The sequence below is a fragment of the Solanum dulcamara genome, chromosome 4 (genome assembly GCF_947179165.1).
Source record: "Solanum dulcamara chromosome 4, daSolDulc1.2, whole genome shotgun sequence".
Classification (NCBI taxonomy): Eukaryota; Viridiplantae; Streptophyta; class Magnoliopsida; order Solanales; family Solanaceae; genus Solanum; species Solanum dulcamara.
Genome location: NC_077240.1, coordinates 6,935,963 through 6,944,059, shown reverse-complemented (window position 1 = coordinate 6,944,059; position 8,097 = coordinate 6,935,963).

Below are 8,097 nucleotides of genomic sequence, written 5' to 3'. Positions count from 1 at the left end.
GTGTACTCATTAAAATAAAATATGCATGCGAAATACATCATACACCAAGAATGTCATCTATAAAAAAAATATTATATGAAAATGCAAATAAAATAAATTGCTATCTTAAACACTAACATATCTATAAGTACAAACACTATATAAGTAATTTAATTCATTTTTTATATATAGTTTTATGAATTGATGTGACACACATGCAAAACACGTACACTAAACTAGTATATATTAAAAATATGATTTTTTTCAATTTTTTACCCTTCATTAAAAGTATCTTCTTTAAACAAAATCGTTTTTTCACTCTTATTTTCTAATAATGTTATTTAATTTATGTTTCAATGCATTCATGTTATAATTCATGAATTCTACCTTTTTGAGAAAATTAGAAAAAAAATTGGTTGTAACAATTGATTATTTATTGAAAGCTACAACAAATTTCTAACTTGCTGGTAAGTAATGTCATTCATTTTTTTACATTCAATTTGGATAAGCCGTATTTATTATTGAAATATCCACATAACTACAAGTACTTCAAAAAAATTTAATAACTACACTTGAATTTTTTCTCAACAAATACTTTAAGATAATTCAAAGATCGTAAGAAAGTACCACACATAAAAAAAAAACACAATCGTTTGGAATAACGCTCACTCTTGGAGAGAGTAAGCAACATCTATTAAGAACCAACTTATGGTTAGAAGTTGATTCACAACAAAATCATGGCATCAAACAATTTAAGTAGATAAGTATATGTAAGTGTATCATATACTTTTTGTGTTTTGAAAGTTTAAATCAAAAACATTAATTTATAAAAGAAACATGAAAATTCATAATTTATCAAAGCGGCACTTTTGGATAAATGCTATCTTGTTTGAACTATATATAGTTTGTTAATTTAATAAAATTGTATAATAAATGAGAAATTTTTGATAATTTTCATGTGATTTTTAGATTTATGAATATATATATATTTCAAAAAAATTATATTAATTTAATAGCGTATCATAATTTTATATAACACATCTAAACAAACCTTTGTACTATATTTGATTTGATTGTCTGTTTTAAGAAGCCACAAAGTGGGCCGGCCAAACCCAATTCTAAAGGGCTAGCAAATTAAATGGGTTAGGAAGGGTTAACACTTTTATCTAAAGGGCCAATAAAATAGCAACCCAATCTAGCCTTAAACGGGTTATGGGTTGGGACTGGTTGGTCATTCAATCAAAAGATAGACAATATTGACCTCTTAAAAAAACTATCGAGCATTGATGAACACAACATCAATACGTCAAAAATTCATATATACATTAGTTGCACACACTTTAGTGGAATACTTACGAAATAACAGAATAAGCAAGATATAACAGTCAACATTATCAAAACAACATACATAACATGATCATTTTTTTCATAAACAAGACAAGAAAGGAGAAACGAAAAAATTAGGCATAAACACAAAAGTAAAAGAGGTCAAAGATTCGTAGTAACAATAATTTCAATTGCTTAGTTCCTGAATATTTGAAAAAATAAACACTACTTAAAATATATATATATATATATATATTTAATAAATATTTTTAAAATTTACGACCCACAGATTGGTCTCTGATGCTTGCGGATTAAGCTTATGAGGCTGACAGGTCAAATGAGGATGGACTAAAAAACTCATTCCTAAATGGGCTAAAAACTTTTAGCCCAATTCACTTAATTTAAGAGTTGAATTGAATCGGCCTTACGGATCAAATCCATTTTGACAGCTTTAGTGAGCATGGTCAGTTGTGGGCCGTTTGGCTTTTCTTCTTTGATAGCTGCGACTCTCCTTTTTACTTTCTGAATGCTGACCACGCCAGAGCATGAATTTTAGAGTTTATTTATTTTTTTATTCTGTAAAGTCTTTTTTTAAAAAATAAATAAATTTAAATCAAATAATATCATATAAATAGACGGAGACTATCCTTTTTTTGGACTTCCTGTCATTGATTTTTTTTAATGGACATAGCGTTATGTTCTTTTTTAAAATTTCCACATGGTGTTTGGATGCATTGGAATCCCATCACGTTGGGTAGGACCCATATAAGGGTAATGCATCCTTCACAAAAGGCTTCAGTTCTAGCCTCAAATTAAAAAAAATTCTGATATCACATAGGAATAATTAAAATCTCATTAATTAAGGGACCTGTTCCCAGTAACCAAATTTTTAATTTTTCTCTTTTTCCATAACCAAAAATAAGCTACAACAAGAAGTTTGGTTAATACTCGACTAATAGCTTGTTTAGATTGACTTATTTTTATCATCAACCTCAACCTACAGATAGCGAAGAAGATGATCCAAACAACTCTCAGTAAAATCTATAATATTGGTCAGTTCTTTTTGGTATATGCATTTACAAATGCTTATTTTCTTGATAATTTAATTCAACAATGAGATTTAATTTGTTATATTGGTTGTGCAGGATTTAAATTACTAAAGTGTGATGGAATGAGAGTGCTTGAAAGATTCAGTTCATGGAAGACAGACAGAGAGGTATATGTTAGTTGTCATTTGGTTTTTTATCTGTCATTATTACCTTTTATTTTTTGTTTGTTTTGGAGAACCTTTTGCTAGAGAGTTGTGAAGGATTTGAATTGTATTTTGTTAGTTTTGGTCCTTTGGGAGATTAGCTAGGAGTGAAGAGAGAGAGAGAGAGATTTCTATAGGAGGATTATATATTTTGCTGTTGTGTGTATGAAAAAATATGCAAAAAAAAAACAGTTTCAAGAAAAGAAAAATTACTAAGTACTACTATAGTATCCAAATATATTGTTGTTGAAATGAATACAGTGAGAGAATTTGGGGATTTTTGTTCTGTGTAAGAAGAAGTAAAGCTGTATGTACACACAGTTGTACACCACTCATTTATACTTAGCTAAACTAAGTCTCTAATAACTCTCAAACAACTCACTTAATTAAGGTGGGTCCCACTACTAACTAACTAACTAATTACACCTAACACCACTAACTAATTACACCTAGCACCACTTACACCACTGTGCACAACACATGTCTCTACCATCAATACTCCCCCTCAAGTAGGAGGGTGCAGAATAATCAACACTCTCAACTTTTTCATCAAATACACATGTTGGTGCCTGCTCAATCCCTTTGTCATCAAGTCTGCCTGTTGATTCTGTGTTTCCATAAATTTAGTCTTTATTGTGCCTTCCTTTATCTTGTCCTGTATAAAGTGACAATCAATTTCGATGTGCTTTGTTCTCTCATGATATACTGGATTTGATGCTAGTTGAATCGATGTCTTACTATCGCTCCAAACTGTCACTGGTTGGTTAATTGCCACTCCAAGCTCATTGAATAAGCCCAGCAACCAAGTGATTTCTGCCACAACAATTGTCATGCTTCTATACTCAGCTTCAGCTGAGCTCTTAGATACAGTTTGTTGTTTTTTTAATTTCCAAGAGATTAATGACTCTCCAAACTTCACTACATAATCTGTAATGGATCTTCTTGTGTTTGGACATGCTGCCCAGTCTGAGTCACACCAGCATGTTATCTCCTGTGTATGTTGTGATCTAAAAATGAGACCCTGACCTGATGCATTCTTCAGGTACTTGACTATTCTGACAGTTGCCTCCCAATTTGAAACTTTAGAGTCTTGCATAAATTGGCTTAGTGTTTGGACTGCAAAATTAATGTCTGGTCTAGTAATGGTGACATGCAAGAGCTTTTCTATCAGCCTTTGATACCTTGATGCCTCCTCTAGAGCTTCATCATTCTTGACTCCAACAACTTTGTCATATTCCATAGTAGTCAATTTGTTTTCAACCTCCACTGGTGTGGCAGCTGGCTTTGTGCCTGCTAAGCCCATTTCTGATATAAGCTCCAATATGTATTTCCTTTGATTAAGGACAATACCACATTGTGATCTCAACACCTCTATACCAAGGAAATATTTGAGTTCCCCAAAGTCTTTTACCTTAAAATCATGATGCAGAATCTGTTTGGCTTCCTCTATGAGACTGCTGCTATCTCTAGTGATAATTAGGCCATCTACATATACAAGGATTATAACAATGTTGTCACTTTGTAAAGAGTGAGTAATCGTGAAGACACTATTTAAATTCTGCAGCTATCAGTGCAACAGTTAACTTGATATTCCACTGTCTTGATGCCTACTTTAGGCCATACAAAGATTTCAACAACCTGCACACCTTAGTCTCCCCATGTCTCTTGAACCCTTCGGGTAATTTCATATAGACTTCTTCATAAAGATCTCCTTGCAAGAAAGCATTCTATGCATCCATTTGATGAAGTTTCCATCATTTTGATGCTGCTAGTGCAATCACTGATCTCACAATGATCATTTTTACCACTGGAGAAAAAGTTTCATGATAATCAAGACCTTTATTTTGACTATATCCTTTTGCCACTAACCTTGTCTTGAATCTTTCAACATCTCCATTAGCCTTATACTTGATCTTATACACCCATTTAGATCCTATTACATTTTTCCATTTGAAAGATCAACAATCTTCCAAGTGTAATTATCTTCCAGAGCTTTGATCTCCTACTGCATAGCTTCTACCCACTTGATATCCCTTGAAGCTTTCTTAAAGTTTTTTGGTTCGGGCAAGGTAGAGAACTTAGCCAAACAACTTTTATACTTATTTGATGTTCCTGCATATGACAAATACTTGTTGATGGAGTAGATGTGATTTTCATCATGACCAGCATTTACAACATAGTCATTTAACCATCCAGGTTGTTTGGTTATTCTAATTGGTCTTTTGCCAGTGACAACAGCAGAAGCAACACCAATCTGCAATGGATTTTGTTCAGTTCCATCAGGTTCTGTTGAATCTACAATCTCAGGTGGCTCTTCTACTGCACCTGCAACATCATTTACTGTATCTGTAGCATCACTGTCAGGTGAGTATGTCTCCCTTGCTACTGCTGATCGAGGCTGGTAATGTGAGCATGAACAGGAATATCATATGAAGCATAAGCATTAGCAGGATATATTTGCAGAAATGTGTTACCACCTGGCTCTACATTATTGCTAAAAGGAAACTTAGTTTCTTTGAATACCACATCTCTGCTAACAAAAAACTTATTAGTAGATAGATCAAACAAAATATATCCCTTTGGGGTTTCTAAGAAGCCCATGAATACAACTTCTTTGGCTCTATAAATAATTTTTTTTGATCTAGGCAATGTAGTGACAAAACAAAGGCAACCAGGTATCCTTAGATGATCAAGAGAGGCCATTTTGTGATGCAGTAACTCATAAGGAGTACAACCCTTCAAGGCACTTGATGGTAGCCTATTCATCAAATACACTCCAGTTTTAACATAAAACCCCCAATACTTAGTTGGAAAAGCAGCATGAAACTTAATAGCTCTTGACATTTTTAAAATCTACATATGCTTTCTCTCAACCACCCCATTTTATTCAGGTGTATAAAGATAGCTACTTTGATGAATTACCCAAGGCTCTATAATAACTCACAGCATTGAGAGTTAAAAAATTCAGTACCATTGTCAGACCTAATACTCTTGACTTTGCAATTAAACTGAGTATTCACAAAGGCAAAAAATTGCTTCAAAACAATAATTACTTCAGTCTTTAGTTATAACAAATAGATCCAAGTATATCTGGTATGATCATCAACAATGGTGAGAAAATAATTCTTCTTATCAAAAGTAGGAGTTTTGTAAGGACCCCATAAGTCAAAGTGAACTAGTTCTAAAGGCTGATCAGCTCTAGAAATGCTTAAAGGAAACTATAATTTGGTCTGTTTTGCTAAAGGATAGACCTTACAATTGTTATGCACATTCTTGTCAATCTTATCGTTGAACTCTACCATAGTCTTCATTGTGGATATGGAAGGATGACCTAGTCTTCTATGCCACAAACTGCATCTTTCATCAACGTCTGCTAGGTAGACTTGTCTTATATTTTCTCTGTGTTCATCAGAGTCTTCGGCTGATCCTTGGAAAATGTATAGTCCTTCTTGCAACCTACCAATTTTCTTCACCCTGCCACTGTATAGATCCTGAAAAATACAGTGATCAAGAAAAAAGTTGACTGACAGCTCCTTGGTCAATTTTGACACTAACAATAAATTATATTTAAAATCAGACAGAAACAACACATTTATAATCCTTTCCCGTCCAAATAGTTCTGCACATTTTGTATGTGTAATTAAAACTGTGCTTTCATTTGGCAAATGCATCCTTACTCATTTGTTAGTTTGTAGGCTATGAATGTTCTTTAGCAACTTTTCATTTGCAGTGACATGGTGAGATGCACTAGAATCAACTATCCATTCACACTTTTCTAGCTGAGACATTAAACAAGTCACAATATCTGTCATATGAGCTTGATATTCTTCAGAGTCGTTTCCATAACCATTGGTATGCTTGAACTGATCTTCTGAATCATGGTGACTACGCTTACCATCACTTCTTTTGTTATCATCAGCATACTGACCCCTATTATCATCCTTACCTACATATTTTCCTTGAGCAAGGTTTGCATTGTTGGTAACTGCAGCATGTGCTTTCCTTCTCCATCCTTCATTGTTATCCCTCTTGTATCTTTCTTTATAGTTGTCCTTCCTCCATCCTTCACGATAGTTGTTATTTTTCCTATAACCATGATAAGTGCCTTCCATTTTTCTGTTAGTTTTGTTATCCCTTTCTGAAGGATATCCAACAAGTTTGTAACAATTCTTCTTTGTATGATTTCTCATATGACAATTCTCACAATACATTGAATTGCCTCCCTTGTAGTTATTATTTCTTTTGACTTGCATTGCTATTAGATTAGATTTCTCAATATTTGCCTGTTGGCTTTCATCTTGCACTATCAGGGCATAGGCCTGATTTACAGATGGTGCATTAGATTTCATCAGAATTTACCGCTTAGCTTGATCAAAAAATTCATCTAAACCACTTAAAAATTGCATTAACCTTTGATGTTGTAGGTACTCAATGTAATCCCTAGACTTCGGACAACCACAGTTTGGAGAGGGAGCTATTAAATCAGACTCACTCCACAGTTCCTTCAATTTTGAGAAATACATTGATACTGGATTGGTTCTCTGTTTAAGATTTGCAATTGTTGTATGCACCTGAAAAATTCGTACTCGATTTACCTTATCAAAGCTTTCCTTCAGATCCTCCCAAACTAAATGTGCATCTGACGCATACGCAATGCCACTCAATAGGTTTTCCGATACTGTATTCATGATCCACGAGAGAACGATTGCATTTACCGTCTCTCATTGTTCATGAAGCAATTCGTCAAACGATTCCTTTGTGCATGTGCCAGTCACAAAACCTAGTTTCTTCTTGGCTAAAAGAGAGATTCTCATAGCTCGACTCCATACTCCCTAATTTTCAGATCCGATGAGTTTCACCGGTGCTAAAACACATCACAATGTGTCCGATGGATGCACATACAAGGGATGACCATGTTCTATAACTATTCTTTCACTCGACGATTGCGATTCTGAAAGATCAACTGTTAAATCTCGATTATCAACCATTATTTTCAATTTCCTCTCCGCTGTTCTTCAGCTCGAGTTCCAACGACTGTATCCTTCTCTGATGTTCTTCAATTCGAGCTTCAATGGCCTTTTAACTCCTCAAATTATAACCCGCTCTAATACCATGTTGAAATGAATACATTGAGAAAGAATTTCGGGTTTTTTGTTATGTGTAAGAAGAAGAAGTAAAGTAGTATGTACACAGTTGTACACCACTCATTTATAGTTAGCTAAATTAAGTCTCTAACAACTCTCTAACAACTCACTTAATTAATATGGGTCCCACTACTTACTAATTAACTAACTAATTACATCTAACACCACTTACACCACATGTGCACAGCACATGCCTCCACCACCAATAATTGTTTTTATAAAAAATTATATAAAGACCATTTTTCTCAAAGTTACTGACAATGGATAGTAAGACTGGAAAAGCCCTTTTCCATGGTCTCGTTTTTTCCCCACGGTGAAAGATGAGCAATTATAGCAGCTTTTCTTTTTAATTTTCTTCACTCCTCTTTTATTTTTCTTCCCCAATTTAATTTTTTT